Below are 10,918 nucleotides of genomic sequence, written 5' to 3' on the forward strand. Positions count from 1 at the left end.
TTATTTCTCCATTGCAGTTGTCATGGGGTCTTGGCACTATGGTCAACTAATACCGAGAATCATAAAGAATCTCCTTTATAGTAGTAAGTGATTGCTGGTTCACTGTTCCTCATGTGTGCAGTGAAGAGAGCCTGCAATTGAGAACGGGGTTTACGCAGTTCACAGACCGGTTTCAGTGGTTCACCATCACAGAATTTAAGAGAGACGGATCAGGAAGGAGCAGGAAAGCACTGGATATGGCATCAAATGGTACAGAAGGCACAATTAATTCTTGTCAGAGAGGGAAAAAAATGTTTGCTTTGGGCTATTTCCAGTCCAGTACAAGGCACATCTGAAGAGTCAGTCAATCTGATACCTGGTCATGATTCAAACAGGTCACCTATGCATTGTTCAGCCACACACAAAACCATCCCTGTTGTTAAGAGTAACAAGAGGTGGTGGTGTGCATGTGGCCTGGCTACACAACAATGCTATTAATAAAAATGCTGGAGATGGGAGCTAAGTTTCATGGTTCTTTACTGGTAGAGTCCAAACCTTAACACACACGTACAGATCAATATGCTCCTAATAGTGCATTCAATGATGTGTTACTAAAACATAAAGTAGTCCCTTATTATACTGTAGGCTATATGGTACACTCCTCCTTTTTTATTTTAATAGTGTATCAACTGTTTTTTTTCACTGGGGCACTATGCTAAACAAATATGTTTACCCAACATACAAATGTCTACCATTTGTTTACTTAGTAACTTAATAATATCAAATTATAACAAGCCTTTTTACTTCTGGTCTAAGACCCATTTATAACTCAAGTCTCTGGGGGGGGGGGGGGTCTTCTCTGCCTCTCTGAGTGACGTACATCAATAACTTGTTCGTTTTAACACAGATTTCCATATAAAAGTCATGAAAAGTTTATCTCTGAGCATAGGGAGTTAAGAAGATGTGCACCTCCAACTTGCTGGGAATTCTGGGCAGCAGATCACCTCCATATAACGAAGACTCTTCTGTGCTGTCCTAGATCTATACGCATCTTTGTGCTATCACTTGTCTTCCTTACCCAACTAAGCTAATTACCCAGCCAACCTTCGTATTCTCCTTAGATTCCAAATAGATAGCCTGACCTTTATGATACCATCTCTTATAGTAATATAACTTCCTATCTTCTATTCTTGCTTCATATCTTTGTGCTGGTGATTCAGCAGGAGTGCTGGGAAGATGCTCCGGAGAAGACGGAGATGCTGGTCTTTTTGGAGATTTAAGCTTATTGAGAGTTCGCAGATCTTCCATTATCTGTTCACCTGTTAACAAGTAATTTAACTGCGCAGGTGCAGATTTTCATCTTTTGTCTGTAATTGGAACAGGGTCATTAGGTCTCCTCCTTAGTTTCCTAGTCATTATTGGTTTTACCTCCATAGAATCTCCTGTGAGTTCCATTGTTAGCCTCTCATTCTCAATCATCTTTCTTTTAACTGAATCTTTTTATCTTCAAATTCCTTCACTGCTGCTTTCTTCTCTTTAGTATAATTCCTTTCCACTTGTTCTGTCTCCAGTTGCAGAAAGAGCTCTGCATTTCGTATTCTTTCCTTGTATTGTTGATCTACTTTCTTCATCCTTTTCTGATACTCCTGCAAAGTGCATTCCTGTAACTACTGCAGCTGTCTTTTCAGAGATGTCAATTTCTCCTGGTACATCTGCTCTTTTACTTCCAGGTAGTCTTCATCATCCTGCTTATTGGCAATATCCGTCTCCCTTGCACCCTCTGTATCTTCATCCGAGTTGCGGCCACAGATACTGTGTTCATCCTCATCGTCGATGCTGTCTAACTCCTCCTCGTTGTTGTAATAGTTGACAGTGGGTGAGAGGAGAGCTGCGGGCATCTTCCCCGCTGAGCTGCCCTCCTTTGACACATTTAGAGCTTGATGGTGTGCCAATCCAACTGGATTTTCTTGAGCCATTCACATCCCAGCAATGGTGGTCCTCCATTTTTCCAGTACATAGAGGTTCAGCTGCTGTGTTTTGTTTCCGTAGATCACTGTCACTTTAATTTTACCTTTGGGACGCACTTTCTTTCCTGTGTAAGTCTTCAGCAGTAGTTTAGTTCATTTCAGAGGTATGTGAGAAAACAGTTGTTTGTAGTCGTGTACAGAGATCACTGTTAAAGCTGAGCCTGCGTCCAATTCCATTTTCAGTCTCACGCCCACCACTTGTGGAGTGATCCATATTACTCTTTGATCATCTGTCTCTTTCATGCTGTGACGTTGCCGACAAGACAATTCACTTTCGTTGGAGTCGTTTTCATCAGAACTGCCTTCTTTCATTTTGTGTACCTTGTATTTTTCTTTCTGGGGCTTCTTGTTTCTCTGTATTTTGCCCTTTTTCTGCTGTTGACTAGATTTTGCGAACTCTGCCAATGTAGCCCTGTTTGCCACAGTTTCTCCATTCTTTGTCTTTAAACCAACAGTCATCAGGGTCATGTGACCAGTTTCCACAATGGTAACATTTCTTCCCTTCATTTCTGTTCAGTGACATTTTATTTGTGGCATATTCCAGAGATTTTTGTGCATCTCAGAAGCACCCCTGCCGCTATTTCCATTGATATTGCAATGTTTAGCGCTTTCTCGAATGTAAGATCTCTTTCACACAGAAGCATCTTCTGTGTGGTTTCACAGTACATGCCACACACTAACCTGTCCCTCAATGCGTCGAATAGTCCAGCTTCAAATTGACAATGTTCTGATCATTTGCGCAATTCAGCACAATATTCAGAAATGCGTTCATATTTGCTCTGATTCCGATTGTGAAATTTAAATCTTTCAGCGATGACCAGTGGTTTGGAGTTTAAGTGCTGTTGGAGAGTCTCTACTATTTGCTTGAACGTTTTGTCAGCTGGCTTTTCAGGGGTTAACAAGCTCCATAGCAGGCCGTATGTTTTTGCTCCCATAATACTGAGTAAGACGCTGGCTTTCTTTTCATCCTTAACATCGTTAACCTCACAATATAACTCCACTCATTTAATGTAAGTTGCCCAGTCTTCAATGCTACTATCAAATGCTCTAATGTAATGTCTCCAATCATCGCCATCTTTGTTATGTTAATTTAGCCACGTTTTCCCCTTGATTTCTTTTTGACTCACGTGACCTTCCAGCTAGCGCCACGGGCGCACTCCATCTAGATGTGTGTATGTCGCTCCTTTTTATCTCCCTTCTGGAGCAAGCAGACCCTCAGCCCCTGGGGGTCAGCGCCAGCTGTGGTCTTGCCTGGACGTGCCGCGGCTCCGACTGTGTCTCTTGGTCTCCCAATGTTCCCAACCCCGGCTGCGCTCCCACTTCCTTTCAGACTCGCGGCCTCACTCTGCCTCCTTCTCCCGCTCCTTGCACTCTTCCTCCTAGTGCAGTTATCATTTAAAACACGGCGTTCCGATACGATGTAGGTTCATTAACCTCGTCGCCAATTTGTTGTGTATGTGGCCTGGTTACACAACAATGCTATTAATAAAAATGCTGGAGATGGGAGCTAAGTTTCATGGTTCTTTACTGGTAGAGTCTGAACTTTAACACACACGTACGGATCAATATGCACCTAATAGTGCATTCAACGATGTGTTACTAAAACATAAAGTAGTCCTTTATTATACTGTAGGCTATATGGTACAGGTGGCAACATAACCTTGGAGAATTACAGCTTTCCCAAAGACTTGAATTGCAGCAATGTAGCAGGATTTGATATTCAACACTGTTTCTTTCTCTTGTTTTAAATATTAGTAAGAAGAAACTAGAGTGAACTCTCTGGCTCTGTGGTGCAGAACATATAAATAAGGAGGAGGTTCACGTTGCTGGATTGTTATAAAATGCAAAGCACACAATTCACATGTCACAATGGCTTTTAGTGGACTTTAAAATAAAATAATCTTTTGTTGAGAGGGTGAAAGAGAACTTCCAGCAAACTCTTCTGTACATTTCAGAGCATTCATGTCTTCTGTTTGTGGCAATGAAGAAGTAAGAAACGGTCTGGAAGTAGGATTGTATCTGACCCTCTAAACCTTTGCTGGGCTCAGCACTGAGTCCTGGGATAGAGTTCTGACATGCAGCACTAATGGGTGAATACACTATATCTGGCCTTATTTTATGCCAGCCATGGCTGGAATCTGCAGCAGAACTCTACTGATTTAAAATGAATTGCTGTTCTGCACAGAAAAGATAAGTGAAATTGGTAAAAGGCAAATTAGCTGATTACTGTACTTGGGTACAGTGAAAAACCTTGTTTTGCATGACATCCATACAAATCATTTCTTTATATCAGTATATTAAGATAGTACACGGGAGCAAGAAATAACAGAAGGCAGAATATGGTGTTACTGTTACACAGAAAATGTAATGCAGGCTGGAAATAATGTGCAAGGCCTTGATGAAATAGATCGTGTGGTCCGGAGATCATCTTAAAGATACAAAGATAAAGATTAGCATTTTTTGTCATATGTATTTTTGTCATTTTTTGTCATATTTTTTGTCACATTGAAACATCAAAACGTACAGGGAAATGTGTCACTTGTGTCAGGGATGAGCTGGGGGCAGCCCACAAATTTTGCCAAGTTTCCGGTGTCAACATAGCTTTCTTACAATTTACAGACCCTAACATGTACGTGTTTGGAAACCAGAGCACCTAGAGGAAACACACACAGTCATGGGAAGAAGGTACAAACTCCTTACAGAAAGTGACGGAAATTGAACCCTAATCTTGCTGCTGATGCACTATAAAGCATTCTGCTAACTGCTACCCTATTGTTCTGTCCACTGTGTTAATGTACAAGAAGTCTGTTCAGTAGTCGTATGAAGCAGGATGGAAGCTGTCTTTGAGTCTGGCTGTATATGTTTCCAGGCTTCTGTATCTTTTGCCCAATGGGAGACAGAAGAAGAAAGAATGACCGAGATGGAAGAGATACTTATGTTGGCTGCTTTATTGAGGCAGTGAGATGTACAGACAGAGTCCATGAGGAAAAAGCTAAGCTGTGTCCACAGCTCTCTGCAGTTTCTTTTGGTCTTGTGCATAGCAGTTGCTATATAGAGCTGTGATGCAGCAATATATCTATGAAGGTTCACTGTGATCCAGGTCATTGAATATCAAGCAGTAGTAAGTCAAGGCAACTGGACTTGCTGTGTTGCCTAGAAGATATTTCGCCACTCATCCAAGAGGCGTCTTCAGTTCTGAAAATCACTATCTCACCAGAGACAAAGGTAGGTATACCATTGCTCTCAACACAGAAAATTACCACTACAAAGCATACATTGTCCTAAAGCATATGAAATACTTATGGAGGATCCTACCAGCAGCTGTAAGAAGAACATCATAGACTGTTTGCAACGTTTAGGGAAAAGCAAAGTCATTAATCAGGCCCTATATTATCGCTTCTATCCAGGAGAGGCCATCCCATCCTTATACAGACTCCTTGAGATTCACAAGCAAGGAGTCCCTCTCGGGCCAGTTGTGAGCACCATTACAACATTACAAAATACCTTACCACTATTCTCACCCCTTTGGTCAGCGCAGTCCACACCACATCCCAAATTCTAAGGACTTTGTTGAGAAATTTCAGCATCTGAAGCTGAATACAGATGAGACTATGGTGTCTTATGATGTTATGTCTTTATTCCCATCCATGCCCACTTCAGAAGCTGTCAAGACAGTAAGAAAACAGCTATGTCAGGATAGTACCCAGGACAGTAGAGCCACATGCAACGCAGATCAAGTGTGTATTCGACCTTTGTCACAACACTATCTATTTCAAATACGAAGATGTCTTCTACAGGCAGAAACACAGATGTGCCGTGGGTTCACCAATGTCTCCTATTCTAGCCAACTTATACATGGAAGAAGTAGAAAGGGCAGCCTTGAACACCTTCCATGAACACAGGTTTAGATATGTAGATGACATTCGGGTCCAGATCAAAATCCATGAGGTGCAAGCTTTCACAGAACACATCAACTCAGTGGATATTAACATCAAATTTACACAGGAAGACGTTGAGAACAATAGACTGGCCTTTTTAGACTGTGCAGTACGTATCAAAGAAAATAGACATAGATATTGAAACTTACAGGAAACCAACCCACACAGACCAGTACATACAGTCTGACTCTCATCAAGCATTAGAACGTAAGTTGGGGGTTATCGGAACACTATATCATCACACCAAGAATGTGCCACCAATGTTACAAAGAGCGCAAGTATTTGAGAGAAGCCTTAAAGGCTTGCGGCTACCCTATCTGGGCCTTCATCAAGACTGCAACAAAAACCCAGCAGGGACATCAGCCCAACAGACAGAGGTAAGGTGCAAAGCAGACGGAAAAACATAGTCAGCTCATACGTAGCTGAAGTTTCAGAGAAACTCAGAAGAATTTTCTATAAACTCCAAATCCCTGTGCTTTTCAAACCTACAAACACACTCCGACAGAAACTCATCCACCTGCACCCAAACATAAACAGGGCAATATTGTAGAAGCTATCCAATGCAATGGCAACAGCACAGATCTGTGTATCAACAAGATAAAACAACCACTTCACAAATGGATGGCCCAACATAGGAGGGCTAACACCTCAGGTCGAGACACAGCTGTATATCTACACCTAAAGGGCAAGGGATACTCTTCTGATGACAACACTGTGCACATTTTGGACAGGAGGGACAGGCGGTTTGACAAGCGGTTAAAGAAGCCATCTTGGTCAAACTGGAAAACCGATCTGTGAACAGAAGGGGTGGGTACGACACCACCTATCAGCTACTTACAATGCAGTCCAGCATCTCCACCCTGGCATCTCCACAACAGTTCACTCCTCCATTCATGCAAAGGTAAGACCAATGACCCTCTCATTACCTCTATGACTCTTAACAACCCTCATGACATTACCTTTAAACAACTCAGAGTTTAGAAGACTTGAAAACTACCGACCATGGATCAGAACTGAAGAAACCTTTTGGATGAGTAGTGAAATGTCTTCTATACCACACAGCAAGTCCAGTTGCCTTAATTTAATACTGCTTGAGATGCACCCGATGGGGTGTCCTCTATGGTGCAACTATAGAATTGGTGAGGATTGATGGAGATATGCCAGATTTCTTAAGTCTGCTGAGGCAATGCCTCACTTCCTTGACCATATCATCTATGTGTGATAGGGCTTTTTTCCTTTAACTGAAAATGTTAGTGTTGATTAAAATAATTAATATGTTAAATATTTTTATTATTTATTCATTAGTAATTTATATTTTTCATTTGTTTCAAATGTTTGTAAATGTCACCAATTATCTGCAACATTTAGAAATAATTGAAAGCCTTTGACATTGGGTTAAAAGTCTAACAGGGCAGTTTGGTTGCAGGGTCTCATTGCCTGCTCACATTCCTTTCCAACACCGAAGAGCACTGGCATGATTCCACAATTTTTCTGCCCAGAGATATGGAAATAAAGTGGACAAGGAATATTTCTCATATGGTCACCCATAAGCACTGGATATGAAGATGCCTTTTGGTATTTTTCAGATTTTTCCTGTTGTTAAAGCTGAGGCACATGCTCTCGGAGATAGGAACTGGGTTTCTCCATGTGACCATGTCAAGTTATCAGTAAAATGAAATTCAAATGCAAAGTACAACATAGTGAAAAGTGAATCTTGTGGGGCTTTGTGAAGGTGTGGAATTGGTTTCCCTAATTGTTGCGTCTTGAACTAGTCAAAATCTCAAAATGCTGTAAGGCATTGTTTGTTGAAGATGAAGACAATTTTTTTCACCCAGAAGGTAATGAATCATTGAGTCTACAGGACTGTGGAGGCTCCATTATTGAGTATATGCAAGACTAAGGTCTGAAGTTTTCAGATATAAAGAGAATCAAAGAAAATGGGGACAACGCAGGAAAGTGGTGTTAAACATTCAGCTGTTATTCTCTTCAATTCATATGGGGTGGTACATTTATTCCTACTTTTTTTTGTGTGCCATACTCAGCCAGAGCCTCGGCGACCACTTTTTTTCAAGTGGTTGTCTTGGAGGAAAGATTCTGTGAGTGGTCCCCCATGTCCTACTCACAGCGCAGTTGCTGTTGTTGTTCCTTTACGAGGCCGAGTTGCAAGCTCGACACTCAACCCGCCAAGGATGGAAAGTGTGCCTGGGAGTGGCCCGACTGGGTTCAAACTCGGGAACCTTCACTCTGGAGTCTGGCGCTGAAGTCACTGCACCACCAGCCGCCCCTTATTGCTACTAACTGGATATAATTGTCTTGGCATGGACCTCTAAGTGCGTATGTCCATTTAATTCTGGTGTGCAATCCTTTATGGTAAGGTGATTTGGAATTGTTTTATTATAGTCACACGCACTGAGCTTGTCTTGCATACTGTTCACGCAGATCAGATCATTACACAGCACATTGAGGTAGAACAGTTAAATATAACAGCAGGGTAGAAGCTGTCCTTGAGCCTAATGGTACATGGTTTTAGGCTTTTATATCTTCTGCTCAATGGAGGAGGGGAGAAGAGAGAATGTTTGGGATAGATGGGGCCCTTGATTATGCTGGCTGCTTTATTGATAGAGATCATAGAGAAAAAGTTGATTTCTGTGATTTGCTGAACTGTTTCCACAGTTTCTGCAGTTTCTTGTGGTCATGTGCAGAGCAGTTGGCATGCCAAGCTATTATGCGTTCACATTTGATGCATTTTCTGGTGCATCAATAAAATTTGGTAAAGGTTGACATAGGGACGTACCATTAGCTCCCTGAGGAAGTAGAGGTGTCAGTGAGCTTCCTTGGCTGTGGAATCCACAGTACCAGGAGAGGCGAAGGGTGATGTTCACTGCCAGAAACCTGAAGCTCTCAGCTTGCTCAACATCTACACTGTTGATGTAGACACAAGCATGAACACCATCCCCTTTCTGAAGTCGCTGACCTGTCTTTTGTTTCTTTTTGTACTTCTGTCATGGCTCAATGGAAAACAAGGTTTCACCACTGCACCTGAATGAAACATTTTCTGGTCCATTGCTTCTTCCCTCCAGAGTCATGCAGGCCAGTGCCTGTCTCCAAGACTCACACTTTAACTTAATTTTAATAGAGATCCAGAGTATTTGGTAGAGCAGGCTAAGGCTGCAGATGACTTACGCACTACTGATTTAAAGAATTAGAGTACAAATGAAACAAAGCTCATACTACAGCCAGAATGATCAGAAGAGATTTGTAACTCAAACTAACCTTTCAGATATATGAACAAGAGAAAATCTGCAGATGCTGGAAATCAAAGCTACACACACTGGAGGAACTCAACAGGCCAGACAGCATCTGTGGAAAAGAGTATGGTCGATGTTTTGAGCAGTGATCCTTCAGCAGGACTGGGGAAAAAAAAGATGAGGAGGCAGCTCCTCTGGCATTTTGTGTATGTTCCTTCAGATATGTGAGCAGGTGGGCACCATCTGTGATCTTCCTGTTGTCTCCACAGCCTTGCTCTGAAAAGAGAACTTAGTTTGGAGACTGAAATTTGTCATGCAGAATGGTAAAATCACAATATAGCAAACGGCGAATATGTCATTATATAATTAGCAGTGGTACAATCAATGCATTAAAAGATACATTAAAATACATAGAGGGATCAGAAGTGGAGAAAGTGAGCAGCTTCAAATTCAGATTCAGTTTATTGTCATTTAGAAACCACAATGTAATGCAGTTTAAAAAATGAGACAACGTTCCTCCAGAATGAAATCACAAAAGCATATAACAAAACAGACTACACTAGAAAATCCACATAACATTTGGCAATCCCCAATCCAGAGTCCGGAGAGACTGCTGCATATTAATATCGCACTAGCGTCTTAGTGCGTTCCCCGGAAAGGAGCTCCAAATCCACCAGACAAAACAAGACCAAAAACTAAAGCTACAAGACCTGCACAAAACCACATAGTTACAACAGTGTAAACAATAGCATAATAGATAAAAAACAGACTATGGGCACAGTAAAAATAGTCCAAAGATGTTAAAGGACTATAAGTTCAAAAGAAATCACCACACAGTTTCCACAAGTCCCAGTGTCCTGACAGACTCGCCATCCCACGCCAGTGGCAGAAGGGAATACCCCCACTATGGACTTCCACGGTGCTGCCCGACTCAGCCTTGCAGACGCAGCACACACTGAAAGTGACCTGACCGCAGCGGACTCCGAGTCTGTTGAACCTCCGAGCTGATGACCATCCCCTCAGGCACAGCTTCTCCGAGCACCATCCTCTGCCGAGCGTATTAAGACGCCCCCGCCAACAGCCATCAGCAACGTGACCCCGAGGACGAGGGCCTGTTCCTTCCCAGCAGAGTCCCGGACCTCACAGCAGCAGCAGCAACAAAGGAGGTCTTCCTGGAGATTTCCCGATGTTCCTCTGTGCTCCCACGTCCGTTTTCAATCGATTATGATTGTGCACGGCACCCCGCTTCACAAATAACAGATAATCAACTCTGGAGTGGCCGCTGCAAGCTGCGTTGCGTTGCCATCTTGGAAAATATATCTTGGGTTCTTGGGTTTCAAGATCTCTGAGGACCTAACCTGGTCCCAACAATATCAATGTAGTCATAAAGAAGGCAAGACAGTGGCTATACTTTATTAGGAGTTTGAAACGATCTGGCATGTCAACAAATATGCTCAAAAACTTCTATAGTCGTACTGTGGAGAGCATTCTGACAGACTGCATCACTGTCTGGTATGGAGGCACTACTGCACAGGACCGAAAGAAGCTGCAGAAGATTGAAAATCTAGTCAGCTCCGTCTTGGGCACTAGCCTACAAAGTACTCAGGACATCTTTAGGGAGCGGTGTCTCAGAAAGGCAGCGTCCATTATTAAGGACCTCCAGCACCCAGGACATGGCCTTTTCACATTGTTATCATCAGGTAGGAGAGACAGAAGCCTGAAGACA

General features: G+C 42.4%; 1 pseudogene; it reads right to left on the bottom strand.

Annotated features, from left to right (window-relative positions):
- Positions 1-901: 901 nt before the first annotated feature.
- Positions 902-1,955, bottom strand: LOC140732677 (sin3 histone deacetylase corepressor complex component SDS3 pseudogene; annotated as a pseudogene).
- Positions 1,956-10,918: the final 8,963 nt, after the last annotated feature.

The sequence above is a fragment of the Hemitrygon akajei genome, chromosome 9, assembly GCF_048418815.1.
Source record: "Hemitrygon akajei chromosome 9, sHemAka1.3, whole genome shotgun sequence".
NCBI lineage: Eukaryota > Metazoa > Chordata > Chondrichthyes > Myliobatiformes > Dasyatidae > Hemitrygon > Hemitrygon akajei.